The sequence below is a fragment of the Equus przewalskii genome, chromosome 19, assembly GCF_037783145.1.
Source record: "Equus przewalskii isolate Varuska chromosome 19, EquPr2, whole genome shotgun sequence".
Taxonomy (NCBI): Eukaryota; Metazoa; Chordata; class Mammalia; order Perissodactyla; family Equidae; genus Equus; species Equus przewalskii.
This window is the reverse complement of record NC_091849.1, coordinates 15,309,162-15,323,078: the sequence shown is the minus strand read 5'-3', so window position 1 is coordinate 15,323,078 and position 13,917 is coordinate 15,309,162. Positions and strand designations below refer to the sequence as shown.

At 42.6% G+C, this 13,917-nt stretch overlaps 1 long non-coding RNA gene across 1 annotated transcript in view; it reads right to left on the bottom strand.

Moving 5' to 3' along the window:
- The window catches only part of LOC139077410 (uncharacterized), a 170,450-nt gene that overhangs the window by 109,090 nt on the left and 47,443 nt on the right, over nucleotides 1–13,917 (bottom strand). The window lies entirely within an intron of this gene.

The window sequence follows — 13,917 nt, the reverse complement described above, 5'->3', positions numbered from 1 at the left end:
GTATCCTGTATTTTATCTGTCAATCCCAATATAAAAAATATTTATATTTCAGACATTAAAGAGCTAGATATACCATGCCCTATATTTTCTAAAACAATTACTTGAGATATTCACAAAGCAAAAAGTTTAAGACTTTGAATAAGAAAGTCACAACTTAAGGGGGCTAAGGACTAGCAGCGAGCACTCAAACTAAGTTTAAAAAATTGATGGAAATATGGTTAAAATTCTAGGAGAAGCTACATATTGTTAAAAAGTAATGATTTAAAACTAATATAAATACTAATAATTTGGAGTCTATAATCTTAGATAATGTTATCGAGGAGCGGAGGCAACCAATGGTTGGGGATGAATTTTAAGCACATTTCACAAAGTGTAAGAAGGTTAGAAAGAAGGATGATAACACACCTCCTTATTTTGTAGAGTGCTGGTATATGTATTATGTCATTTGAACATTATCTCATCTGGTTCTCAGATAACCCTGGTAGAGTTGAGAGAATTAATAAGGTAAGCAAGCATACACTTCTCATCTACACAGTTGGGAAAAATAAGGCTGAGAGAACTTTAATGGATCACCCCATGTTTAGCCACTAGTAAGTAGCAAGATGTTGTCTCCAAGTTCAGAGGGTTATTTCAAACTAAAGTGAGATGTTCTCTCTGGTTTGTCCATCTCTCAAATCCAGTTTATTGTTAACTAAGAGGTCAGAGAAGCCTCTCCCACTCAATAAATGTTTGTTGATTAATTAACATTTTTATGGTAATTCAAGTGTTTATTGAGTGAGTTCCATGTGTCCAATTGTATTCTCTGAGGTTTGCAGAAATCGTATGAAACATGACCTCTGTCTTCCAGGTTTAAAATCTACTTAGAGGGGAAACCAACATATACGGAACAACCTAAAAACTTCAGGGAAGGGCTATGTTTCTGAGCCAAAACATTGCAAAATAGTATTAACAGAATGATTCTAATTTTAAAATCTATATATTTTTAGTTATGCTTAGGGGGAAAACCCTGAAAGATTGGAATACTGAGGAGTTTTATTTTCCTCTCTGTAATTTTCTGTATATTCCAAGTTTTCTACAGTAAATAGAAAATACGTTAGACATCAAGAAAAAACATCTTGTTTGCTGTCGTTAAAGATATTTTACAGGAAAACAGAGCTTGGAAATGTGGCCTTCTCAAAAAGTTGTAAGTAATTCTAGACCTGCATTATTTGCTATGTGGCTGTTGAGCACTTGAAATTCAGCTAGTCCAAATTTCCATGCAGTATAAGTATAAATGACACTTCGTATTTTTTTTAAAGGTTTTATTTTTTTCCTGTTTCTCCCCCAAAGTCCCCCAGTGCATAGTTGTATATTCTTCGTTGTGGGTCCTTCTAGTTGTGGTATGTGGGATGCTGCCTCAGCGCGGTTTGATGAGCAGTGCCATGTCCGCGCCCAGGATTTGAACCAACGAAACACTGGGCCACCTGCAGCGGAGAGCGTGAACTCAACCACTCTCCCATGGGGCCAGCCCCTTATATTCCATATTTTGAAGACCTCTTACAAAAAAAGAAAGTAACATGTCTCAATAATTTTTATATTGATTACATGTTGAAACGATAATATTTTGGGTTAAGCAAAATACATTATTGGGTTAAATAAAATAAATTTCACTTGTTTCTTTTTACTTTTTAAAATATGGTTTCTAGAAAAATCCAACATGACCTGAGTGGCTTGCATGTGTTGCTCATACCATGTTTCAATTGGACGGTGCTATTCTAGACTGATGGAGCATCCACAGAGAAGCTACGCGGGAAATCAGATTTTCTAAACAGTGCTACAGATGTGCTGTACAGCCCACAAGAGCTCTAACTGGGCATGTTATCATAAAAGTGAGTGATTTCTATTTAAACTTAGGGGAAAACACTCAGTAACAAGAATCAGTGAATCCTGAGACTCAAGAATCATGGAGCAGAGTACTTCTCATTTGTATTTTTTTTAATCTTTCTCAACATGGTATATTTTTTTCCAATAAAATGTTTTTAATTTTGAAAAATACAAAGCAGAATCTAACGTTGACCTCTAGTAAAATAGACCCTGCCTACAATCCACAGGGAGTCCAGAGGCCCGTGATGGACGGGTATTCAGGAGAGGTTCGTGGAGAAGGTGGTACGTACACTGAGTCTGGTGAGTTTTAGCCAAGCAGAGGGGAGAACTCGGCTCTCAGCCGGCCCCGCTAGTGTCCTGGGCAGGGGACACATACTGAGCACTAAAGCGGGGGGCTGAGAGCAGGTGCCCGCAGCACTGCACTCACACGGGCCCCTGTTTAACTTCTTTAAGCCTCAGTTTCCTCATCTGTAAAGTAAGGACAATAATGCCAATTTCAGCGTGTTGTTGCAAGGATGAAATATAACACTTTCTCTAACAAGCTCGGCACAACAAAAGCGCTGAATAGAGTGATGATCATTATTACTATTACTATTACTAACAGAAACTAAAGCTGCACCAGTAAGAGAGAGGACCAGATTATAGAAAGTTTTGAAAACCATGCCAAGGCGTTAAGGAAAATTAAGTGTGTGGAGTGGATTAGAGACGCAAGAAGTAGACCCCAGGAAGTCAATTATGAGGCTGATGGGATTCAAGTGAAAGGTGTATTTCATTTCCTCAAGCAGCTGTATCAAATTACCATAAACTGGGTGGCTTAAAACGATGGTAAGGTTCTGTCTCCCGATTCCGGAGGCTAGAAGTCTGAAATCAAGGTGTCGGCAGGGCCACACTCCCTCTAGAGGCTTTAGGGGAGGATGCATTCCTCGCCTCTTTCAGCTTCTGGTGGTCCAGCACGCTTTGGCTTGAGGCTACATCACTTCAAATGTCAAGGCCAGCGTCTTCACCTCTCTCGCTGTTGTCTTCACATCGCCCCTTCCTGTCTGTGGCATCTATCAAATCTCCCTGGGCCTCCCTCTTATAGAAATACACGTGATTGCATTTAGTGCCCACCCAGGTAATCCAACTTCATCTCCTCGTCTCAAGCTCCTTGCCCGTTCACATCCTATGTCATTGAATATTCACAGTCTTTTAAGGTAAGATCTTTATCACAGGCTCCATATTTTCGGGAGACATTTTTCGGCCCGTCACAAGTGGTAAGGACCTACTAAGCAGAGCAGATTATCTACCAGTCCTGGAGCTCCCAACAGCCTGGATATTAACCCTCAGTGTGCTGGGTCCCAGGCCAGTGGCTAAGGGCTGGCATAGGGTGATGGGAAGCATTCATCAGTAGCTATTTGCTGAGTGAGAGGGCTTTACCAGTACAACCTAGCAGAATATAAGCCCTGAGTGTGGGATAGAAAAGGAGAGAAAGAGCCAGCTATGAGAGACTTTCTACAGGCAAGATTGATAGGCCTGGTTATGAAAGATGAAGCTCCACAGACACTGCATGGAGCGATCTCTATCAGCGAGAAAGATACAAGGGCTTGTTTGCCAGGTGAGCCAAGGTGGAGGCTCCCAGGACGTTTTCCAGTGCCTTCTACATCCCAGTCCCTGATACCTCGCTGGACCGGCGCAGGGCCCTGCCTGGGAGACATTAACGAATTCACTTCTCAGTCTTCAGACGTGGTGAGGATGCTGGCGTGATGCTGCAAGCGACTGCAACGTGTCAGAACAGACGGTTTACCAAGCTCCCGCAAACATCGCTAAGCCCAGGGGACTGTTCTAAATTAGGAGAAAAGAGGTTCTTTCAAGACAGTTAGTGCCCTCGCCAGAAACTAATAGAGGGTTGCTTTTCAGTACCTGGTGAGCTGATTAGGAGGTCGATGGGTCCTAATTAGCATGCGAGGTTTATTCATCTGTAAACTTGCAAAAGGAATGCTCTCTAGGGACTCTGAATCAGAAAGACCTGTTGTTCCCATTGCCCTGGTTTACCAAGAAAGGAAGACAATTTGCCTGTGTTTTTCCTGTTAGGCAGGTAAACTGGAAAGGAGAATAGTTCTTGATTCTTTTCAAATATTTATTAGACATCAGTACAGCCTTCAGTGATCTAGCAAATCAGCTATTATTTTCAATGAGAAAATGATATGAATGCTCATTAAAAGTGCATAATTTGGGGCTGCCCGTGGCTGACCCATTAAAATTCCACGCGCTCTACTTCAGAGACCAGGTTCGTGGGTTCAGATTCAGGCGCCAACCTACTCCACTCATCAGCCGTGTTGTGGCAGTAACGCACATACAAAATGGAGGAAGATTGCACAGATATTAGCTCAGAGCCAATCTTCCTCAAGATAAAAAAAGAAGAAGCTTGGCAACGGATGTTAGCTCACGGCCAATCTTCCTAACTGAAAAAAAAAAAAGAAAGAAAGAAAGAAAGGAAAAGAATTGTATAAGTTGCAATTTGCACTTATTGCAAAAGTGGAGGTTGCTAGAAACACGAGATCGTAATAACAGGTTGTGGTAAAGCTGTGCCTCATTCTATCCACCCGTGCCCCGATATGATCAATGTGAATTTATTTATTTTTGCTGTTATGCAACTATAGAAAGAAAGCTCAAACTTCAATGGACTCACCACCAAAGAACAACCAAGTCCTGTTCTGTAAAGACACACACTAGGTGTCACACAGTTTCAGAAAAACCACCTTTGCCTTCCAGGAGTTAACAGTTTAACAATCCTCAACTTTGCATTGCCTAGGCAAAAAATTATTTCCATTTCATTACATTCATTTGTTACAGATGCTTACATCTGATTTCTCAAGAGAATAGGAATAAAAGGCTGCAGAAATGCTTTGACCTATATTTTCTGAATCCCTACTTCTAGCAAATCCCAGACTTTCCCCTTCACAGTCAAACACTTCATTGGTTCTGTTTTTTTCTTTAAGAATCTGTAATAAATCCCAAGAATCAGGACTGTTTAATACTTAGCCAAACGCTTTTATGAAAAGCCCTAAGGTTAGACCTGCATGATTAATCAGCAGCTCCATCTTCCTGCATTTACACGCCCCGGAAAAGCCTCCACCTCCAAGTGGCCTCACCATCCACTCCTGGCAAAGCTTGTCCTGACTGAACAGAAATCAGTCATCGGACACAGGAGGTACCAGCAAGGGGACTCTTGGCCCTAATTTAGTTACTTTTCATGCTTGCATCACAGTCTGATGGCTTTCCAAGCCTCTCCCAGCTTCCTCTCCGTTTTCTCTCACAGGCATTTCCCCTAATAAATTTCCTGCACCTTTAACTGATCTTGGTGTCTGCTTCTCAGAGGACATGAACTAACACAAGCCAGGATCTGCCATGAGGAGCAGAGGGCAGTGGGAAGAAAGCAGCTCGGGGGAGCACGGTATTGGTTTAAAATCCAAACTCACTTCCTGAGATGTGGGTCACAGCCTGAGGCCTTCGTGAGGCTTCGCTCAGAGCTCATAGTGATGGCTTTGTAATGTGCCTGCTTGGCCAGGCTGGACTACATTTCCCAGAATTCCCTTTCCCCCTATGTTTCAGGTTAGGAGGGCTACAAGAGATATTCTCTTGAGACAGCTGGAAGGAGGCATGGTGGTGGCAGCCATTTTGTAGGGTGAGAGCACATGCTGCTGATCTGCTCACTCACCCCACGGAGGTGAGGCAGCAAGCTGGACCTGCCATTGCTTTCCCTTCACCCCGGATCTCCCTTCAGGTTCTCTGCACCCTGGGCCAGGTGTATACTTGTTCAGCAACATGACACAGGACCTCAGCTTCTGCAGGATACCCCCGTGAAGGTCAGAGGGAACAAAAAGGACATGGGCTTCAGTCTGCCCACGTGGGTTTCCAGGTCCTGCTTGTGGGGTTCTAGCCTGCTCTCAGGAGCTTCTCTTCCTGTCTGCGTAGGGACTTTGGGGCAGTCTTGTGGAGACTGCCTAGCCAGTTCCCATAATTGTGTTAGCCAATTCCTAATAATTCATGTATTTTTCAATCATATATACATATACAAACATGTATGTATTATTCGTGGTTAAAGCCCTGAATGACACACTCATTACGTGCCCTCTCCGCAGTTTCCTTCAGTGCAGTAGTGCACATTAGGAACTGAAATAGGCGCTGGGGCTTCAAAGAACACACAGCGCCAGCCCTCTGCTCTGCTGCTTGAGGTCAGACCTGGACATCAGCGGCATAAAGGAAGGTGAAACTGCCTTGTGAGGACAGGTGTATATTCACAGCCCACTTGGCAGAGGGGGAAGAAGGATGATTTTTTGTTTCTTAAACTATATTATACCTGGCTTTGTGCCTCCACCTCCCTATCTGGGAGTACAACCAACGTGTTATTGTTGGGACACGTACTACCGCCACCACCACTACGTCCCCGCCGTATAGAATGGGAATGCTGAAGGCTCACAGAAGTCGGGTGGGGCCTGGCCCTTCATCCATGGTGGTTGCTCTTGCTTCCCTTTCTCTCATTTCCCAGTCCGTGTTGAGTCTGGTCATCTATAGCTGCCACAAAGAAGCCCCTCAACATTCCAGTCTGCCTCAGCCTGGGTCCCAAAGCTCCAAAGCCAAAGAGTCTGATGATAAGTTCCAAGGAGCCATATACTACTTCATCGGAGGTCCTGACACCTTGAGGGGTGCATGGGGCTGGTGCCATCTCCACTCGCAGAACCTTCCATCCTCCAAGTCTCAGAGAACTCAGGTCTCTCTGGATCCAGCTACTTCTCTACCCACTCGTTACCTCCTGTAAGTTTCAATTATCCAAAATAACAGCCTATTGGTTCCCCTCTGTGTTTAGAGAAACCCCAAGGGGATGTTATCTTCTACTTCCCTCATGATAAGTCTGTAAATATTTATTTCTTAAAAAAATTTTAATCTATGGGGTTAAAAATCAAGATACCTTTGGGAGGAAGGATGGAGGTAGAAATTGGAGGGGTTACAAGGTGGGCTTCTAGAGTGCTGACAGATCTGGGTGATAATTATACAAATGAGTTCACTTTACGATAGTTCATTGAGCTGTACATTTATGATTTGTATGCTTATCTCTGTGTGTTGTACTTCAGTCTTTAAAAGTTTAAGAAAATCCAAATACCAAAAAAGTATACAATTAAAAAAATCCCTTTCCCATGCTTATATCCCCCTACCCTACTTACTGTCCCCAGGTGAGTAGCGTTATTTAGGAGCTCCAATATCTTGTAAACTTGGTAGTCATTAGTGCTAGTCCACTTCTCCTTGTGAGCACATGGTTCCCTTGTGTTTCCTGGCCCTCCTGTGGTTGAACTGGGTTATGTGACTAGTTCTGGCCAGTGAGTTGTAAGGGTAAGTGATTTGTGTCACTTCTGGGCCCGAGCATTCAATTGCCAGTATGAGATCCTCTGGACTTCTCCTTTCTTCCTGCCATGGTGACACGCAGTTTTTAAATTAGTGCTCTCCATCAGCCTTGGTCTCAGAGAGATTGTGACAAAGAGCCAGTGTACAATGGACAGGGGCGAGAGGCATGGGCAAGAAATAAATGTTTGATGTTTTAAGCCACTGAGATTTGGGGGTTGTTTGGTACTGTGCTGAATCATAGTGAGACCTCCTGTTGTGCGTGTGTGTGTATATCTCTGAAGAGTACACCAAAACAAGACAGTTGAAGTAGAAACAGAAATGTGGGGGCAAATATGAGTATCATGAATGTATCTGTATCTATTAAGATATCTTCAGCTCCACCTATAGAAACTCAAACTGAAAATTGCTTATACATTAAGACTATTGCTTATATAAGAGAGGTATGGTGATTCCAGAAGTGGTTAGTTCAGCTGCCCAACTGTGTCCTCAAAGACCCAGAGTCTTTCCCCCCTGCTATCCTCAATGTGTTGGCTAACTCCCCTTTTGGTGTAAGATAGATGGCTACAGCCCATTCAGGTAATATTGTCTCTCTCTCTCTCTCTCCGTCTCCATCTCGCCTGCCACTCTCTCTCTCCTTCCCACCCTCCCTCCTTCTCTCTCTCCCCTTTCTTCTCCCCCACACACAACACACACACAAATATCCAGAGACAAAGAAGACAAGAGACTATTCAAGAAAATGTTGAGAATGACAGAGGAAACGGATCAAACATATTCAGGATATTACAATTATTTTAGCATTCTGTGAGGGTGATTTGAAGTCTCTCAATGGTCTGGTGTATTTGTTATTAGAGCTTTTAACATAACATAAAATGTTCTTTTGTTGGGAGACCACAAAATCAAGTAGGGCCTGTGACAGCCAAGAATAAAGAAAATTGATAGAACGACATTTGCTATTTCTGGGTACCTTGATTTTGCCCGATGCTGAGCTTTGTGGTCTCCAGCAAGTTACTTAACTTCATCTCCTCCTATAAAAGGATTAACACTTGTACCTTCATCAGAGATCTGCTGTGAGACTTAAGTGAATTAATACATATAAAATGCTTAAACAGTTTCTGGCACATAGTAAATGCTATGGAACGAGTAGCTATTATCATTATAATAGGGTTTGGGGGAGAATTAAATGAGTTAATGCATGTAAGGGACTTAGAATAATGCCTAACATGTAGTAAGCACTCCATAAATCTTGGCTACTACTACTGCTACTATTATTATTACAGCTTTAAATAAGAAGATTGAGGAAGTTAAGGAGGGTAAAAAATATAGAGTTAATCCTTTAAAAATGAATTTATCAGTATGAAATGCCATTTTCATCTTAATCATCATGATGAATAATCAATTTTCACTGAATGCCTCTGTGTTTGCTACAGAGTAATTGATCAATAAGAAAAGAAGTCATTATCCCAAATATGCTCTAACAACTCTCTAAGAGACCTGAATTGTGCAAACTGTCTCTTGAAAAACTTCCTATAAAAGACAAATAAAACTGCCCAAGAAATATTTAATTGATGCTTATTGCCATCAGAATATTTCCTATTGATCAGATTTATAATACTGATATATTTATATTTTTATGTGTTGTTTCCAGAGTTTTGTTACTGAACCAGGTTCGTTTTTGCCCATCACCTAGAATGCCAAACACCAAGACGATGAGATTGAGGCAGAGAGAGTTTAGTCACAAGGCAGCCAAGTGAGGAAATAGGAGAATAAGTCTCAAATCTGCCTCCCCAAAAATAGGGACTCAGGGGTATTTATGGAGTAGGGGGCAAGGTGGTCTGAAATGTGGAGAGAGGTGATTGGAGGTGAGGTCATTGATCTGCACAAGCGTAGTCAGACTTCATGCCTCTTCATAGGACATGTGTTCATAAAATGGCAGCATTAGCATGATCTGACGGTGGAGTTTTCAGCCTCTTGATGTCAAAAGGTCATTTATCAGACATCTGTGAGAGCCCGGTTGATGGGTTGGCGGTCTCAACCAGCCTGGAATGGACAAGGGGGTTCTAATTCCTGAAAAACAGCTCACACACCCATTACCATGGTGACCCAGGCTGCAGGGAGATGTTCTTTACAGGAGCCTAGTGGGAGTCAGAGAGCATATTGCCTGAGCAGCAGAGTTAACAATGGGTGGGGGTACAGCTAAAAGCTATCATCAGTAATTGCAAAAGGAAAAAAAACTTTAGTTACTAGCTACTTAATCATCAATGGCTAACTGTTTACCCATTTCAGTTTATAGTTCGTTAGGGCACTTTACATAATCAAATTTTTAATTTTAATAGATCTTGGAACCTACCACTTTACCACTTGAGTTGAACATCTAGTTTGTAGCTTTGGGGTTATACCGAGCATTGTTTAGTGTCAAGCCCTCACATCTGTTGTCATTGGGTTAAGAAGCTTCTGTGGCCCAGAAGAAACTGAAGGAAACAAGGAAACGAGCGTTTGTTAAGTGCTTCTGTATGTTTTGTGTGTGGCACGTTGTTCTATCGAATCCAGACCACAACCTTGCTTTGCGGTGTCACCCTCTCCATCTTTCCAGGGGAGGGAACTGAGACAGAGGTGAGCAGGAACCAGGAACGGGACAGTGGCCCACCAGAGATCAGAGAACAGGTGGGCTAATGCAGGTGACTCAGGGATGGCTGCTGTGCCCGGCTGCCTTTTAGGGGATCGTAGCTTCCTGCTGTGCTTGAAAGGCTTGACATTTGGAGAACAGAGCTTCACAACTCCACCCTTCATAAGGCACTGTCTAAAAACGCACCTACAGGAACAAATGGGCATTTCCTGTATTTGAATATGATTCTGAGTGGCCACATGATGAAGGCAAGCTGGCATTGCTTACAGGCATAAAATTAATAGCAGAGTTGGATCTGATTAGGAAAATAAAATTAGAGCTCTCAGTGTTCTCGTGGCTGCAGCCCAGGAAGCCCAGGCCGAGAGTCCCACACTGACTTAGGCCAGCTTGAAAAAAGACCGTCTATCGTCTCACCACCACAGAAGCCTTCATTAACCGAGTCAAGTCACTAAAAATAGTACATTGTCATCTAGTGACTAAACTAGTACAACAAACGAAAACATTTCCTGAGCACTTTGATGTGCCAGCCATTGCCCTAGGCACCGGGCCGCTAAGGCTGAGGGTTGGTTGTCTCATGCGGCGTTGCGTGTGTTGCGGTGGAAAGCGGTGGTGAGCACGTGACACTGTGAAGTGGCCTCTTGTGGTGGGGACAGCTGTACTTGATTTTCATTTTGTTGTTGTTTTCTAACTTTTTATTTTGAAATAATTTGAGACTTGAAGAGTTTTGCAAAAATTGTATAGAGACTCCACATATAACCTTTGACCCTGCTTCCTCTGATGCTAAATTATGAAACTATAGTTCACTATCAAAACAAGAAATTAACATTAGTATGATACTATTAAATAAACAGCGAACCTGTTCCAGTTTCACGTCCTTTTCCATAAAAAATAAAAACATACAGGGACAAAGACTTGAAGGGAATACACAAAAATGAAAATTGTGTGTGTATGTTTGAAACAGTCCATATTATGCACTGATTTTTCTTTCCATGAAAAATTGTCTTTAATAATTTTCTTATATTGTTCAATTTTTTTAAAAAAAAAACTTAAATTACCAGCATTCTTCTCTTTTCTACTCAGTAAGCTTACGTAGGTACTTTCCCAGAGAAATAGGGTTGTCAAAGTTAGCCAAAATTAATACAGGATACATAGTTAAATTTGAATTTCAACTATGCAATGAATAATTTTTTTAGTATTCCTATGTCCCCTACAATATTTGGGACATGTTTGTATTAAAACATTATTCTTGTTTCTCTGAAGTTCAAATTTAACTGGGCTTCCTGTATTCTATCTGGCAACCCTACAGGAAAGAGCCCGAATACGGAGAGTGGAGCTTAGTGTACTGCACCTGGGGTTCCTGTGTCATGAGAGGGGAGATGGCAGAGTGTCTTCAGGTGAGAAAATGCAAAAATTATTTTTCCAACATTCTTACCATGTTCTGCTAAAGGGAAAATTCTCTGTCGGAGAATAGAAAGAGGCTGCAGGGAAAGGAAAGCCACTAACTATTTCAGATCATATTTAACGTAGCTGTTACCTTGTCCTGACCACCTCAACCAGAGCTAGTATGGGGGAGGGGTACAAAAGGGTAGGATGAGGAGGAATGGGTGGGTGGGGGTTAAGCGTGGGGCCTGGGAGTGCAAGGGGAGGAGAAGAGGCTGTGAGTACCAAACCAGTGTAAAGAGACCTGCCTTTGCCCCAGATTGGCCTTAAAAGAAGTAAAATTGTGGCCCATTTGGATTCTAATAAAACTGAAAATATGCCTGTCCAGGCCCGTGCCGATATTCTATTACTGCCTCTCGGACCAAGCTATAGTCCTAAACGGACTGCTCAAGATCTGTTTCCAATGAGCTCACTGCAGTGCCTTGTTCCCACATAAAATTTCTGAAATCTAAAGCAGTAATTTAGGGAACACCATAAAAAGCACCGTGAGGCTCTGACCAGTGAAAATCCCATAATCCGACAGGTTAACGTTGCATGGGAAATGTTGGCTGCTGCCTTGCTTAAACTCTCTCTACAGCTGTGCGCAGTCTCTGTGCTCCTGCCCAGCCCCCGCAAGGCCCTCCATCCACCCTGGATGAGAACAGCAGGTCAAGCTCACAAATTCACCAGGGGGACCTTAGAGGCCCCGTTCTTACCGCATGGAAGCTGCCACTAACCTCCTGAGAAATGCCCATCATTTGAGCACCATCCTCTTCCAGGGTATTATAAATTTCAAATAAAAAATTTCCTCAGTGCGCTGCAGGTTTTCAATTCTCTGTATAAATCCTCTCTGTGTTTCCACCTGCTTCTGCTACTTCGCTTGGAAGCCCTGACTTTTAAGTGATTTGCTCCCACCATATATGAACATGTGTTGATGTCTAACCCCCAGAATCGCCCCTGAAAATTATTCCTACTGCTTAGGGGCTCCAGAGGCATTGTGGATAGTAGAAACAACCTAGGATCTTGAGGCGGAAAATCTGGACTCAGGTACTAGCTTTCTCCCTTACTCCCTGTATGACCACGGACCACTGACTTAACCTCATTAGCTTCCCTGTCTGTTAAAATGGGTAGAATTCCTCCTGCCTATTTCACAGCTTTGTTACATGGAAGAAATGGAAGGAAAGAAGAAAGGTTTATGAACTATAAGCCTACTGTGCTAATTAGAGGCAAACATTTCTCAGTATTCATTATGTGCTAGGCACTGAGTTTTAGGTGCTTCTCTCATTGAATTCTTACAGGGTAAACGTTATTATCCCCATTTTACAGGTGACTATACTGAGGCATAGAGAGCTTCATGCATTTGCTTCTGGACTCACTGTTTTGGTGGACTCGGTTTTGCCAAGCACCTCTCTTGCACCTTTGTATTTCATCAAAACGGGAGCATGAAGCAGCAGTTCTAGAAAGAAAAGCCTAGCTCTAAAGAAATATTGACTTCAGCCACCAGCCTGTTTCAGTCCCACTCAAGTTCTCTGAGCTTATTCAGCAGTAAAAGGTGGTGGCATTACTTTCCGAAAATGGCTCTCCAAAAGACGATTAGTCTCGATGCAGTCTCCCCCTGCTTATAAAGCTCTTCTTAGTACCTTTGCTGCCCATGTGTTTATTCTGTGGAGAAAGACGCTGTCATGTTCAGGAGTGCATGCAGCAGAGAAGATAGGAGTGACGCAACGATGCAAGAGTGTGGGAGCCTCTCCTGGAAACGTGCGAGGGAGTTTTTGCTGCATTCACTCATTTGAAAGGAGGTAGAGGGTTGACAATCCTAGCAGACCCAACAGATAAAAACTGCCACTTGGACATGGCAGGGAACCAGAGTGTGTGTGTGTGTGTGTGTGTGTGTGTGTGTTACAGACTTGTGTACTGTCATTCTCTCAGTGATAATTCAAGTGGGTCTACAATTATTTTACCACATCGTTAAACCCCTAACCTAAGGGAGGGAGATTATTTAGAATGGTTTAAGGAAACCAAAATGAATGTAAGAATGAAAACGAAGGCAAGAAATACAAACATCCAAGCAGGGAAATCTCTTGAACGTTGCAATGTGATTAGCTTAAAGTTTCTCAAAAGGAAACAGCTGGAAGATCCATCATAAAGAATGATGTAAAACTGAGATAAACCATCCTATGGCATTGCCCTTAAAAAAGGTTTTATGTTAAGAGAGCGGGAGAAGAAAGTAAAGGACTGTGTGATGTTTTCCCAAACCTGCCTATGCCTCTAACCCTCATCCTTACAGATCTGGAAACTTCAACCAATGAGATTTCCAGGATTCGCTTTACTTCCCACAACACTACATCCTTCTCTTGAGAGGGAAGATGTGTTGACTCCCTGTATCTTCTTTCAGTTTGATCCAATTTGTCCCATGTCTGGCATGAGATGGACACTATTCCAGCACTGGGCTAGTATTATTCTTCCAAACTTTAGCATCTTTCCGTCTGTTAGGCTAAGTGAACTCTACAAGCCTACGGTGGCACAGATATCACCAACTTTCCTGGAGGTCTAGCTACATCATGTTCTTTTTTTCAGAGGAGCTCATACGGATTTGGGAATAGAAATGTTACAATCATGGCTTTGATAATTTT